General features: G+C 54.5%; 1 protein-coding gene across 1 annotated transcript in view; it reads left to right on the forward strand.

Annotated features, from left to right (window-relative positions):
• Nucleotides 1-1143, forward strand: part of dus2 (dihydrouridine synthase 2) — a 24486-nt gene that overhangs the window by 20284 nt on the left and 3059 nt on the right. The window lies entirely within an intron of this gene.

Raw genomic sequence — 1143 nt, forward strand, 5'->3', positions numbered from 1 at the left:
TGTGAAATGTAAATATTGGACAAATTATTTGGTGTTTGTGTTCAGAAATATTTTAGTAATAAAACTGAAACCGTTTCTGTCTTTCCATCGACACCACATTTATTTCTTCAGAGGCAAACAGAAACGTGTGGTGTCCTGTTGGGTCATTTAAAGAGCTGCTGGTCCGGGTCGGTCTGAACGAAGCAGAACTCCTCCACAGCAGAGTCCGAGCCTGAGGTCCAGCAGCTGTTGGTGCACGTGAACACCAGCACGGTTCCAAACTCCAGCTCTGAGCTGCCGCTCCTCCTCTGCAGCAAGCTGACCAAAGCAGGCATCAGCTGCAGCTCAAAGGTTCTGGACCCCCCGCAGGAGGTGCACGCCGGAACCAGCTGGGCCATGTTGGACGGAGGCTCTGAGATGAAGAGGGGCTTCCCCCCCCAACAGTAGCGCAGGATCTGCTGAGGACAAGCCGAGATGGTCTTCATAAACCTGGAGAAAACAGCATCTCCGTGTCGCACTCTGGTCTTCTCGTACTTCTCTTCTCCAGCCCCTCGACCCTCCTCCGGCCCCCGCACTGCCGCCCCCTCCCTCTTCTCGTAGTCTCTGAGCAACTCCTGAGCGTGGTCCAGGTCTTCGTCTCCTCCACCCAGATCTGACTCCTCCAACACACTGATGAAGAAAGGGCGGTAGATGTGAACGTCTTTGGGTTCTTCCAGGCTGAGGTTCTGAAGTCCACGGCTGACGTCCATCTGCCCGACTGGAAGGACCAGAAGAAGAACGTTACTGAACCATTCACTCCAGTAGGAACTGCTGGAAACGAGCACGCTTTGGTTAGAAGAGCACGCTCATCTCATGTGATCAGTTGGTGTCCAGTCCTGGTCCTGGAGGTCCACCGTCCTGCACGTTCTGCAGGTTTCTCTGCTCCAGCACACCTGACCTGAACGAATCGGTGATTAATGGTTTTTATAAGAACGTGAAGACAAAGTCACCGAGTCCGGTTTGTTGAAGAACAAGTAAAACATGCAAGGTAGAGACCTCGAGGACCAGGACCGGACACGTCCGCACCAGACCAGGACCGGACACGTCCGCACCAAACCAGGACCGGACACGTCCGCACCAGGACTGGACCGGACACGTCCGCACCAGGACTGGACCGGACACGTC

Source organism: Nematolebias whitei, chromosome 10 (genome assembly GCF_014905685.2).
Source record: "Nematolebias whitei isolate Nwh7 chromosome 10, NemWhi1, whole genome shotgun sequence".
Classification (NCBI taxonomy): Eukaryota; Metazoa; Chordata; class Actinopteri; order Cyprinodontiformes; family Rivulidae; genus Nematolebias; species Nematolebias whitei.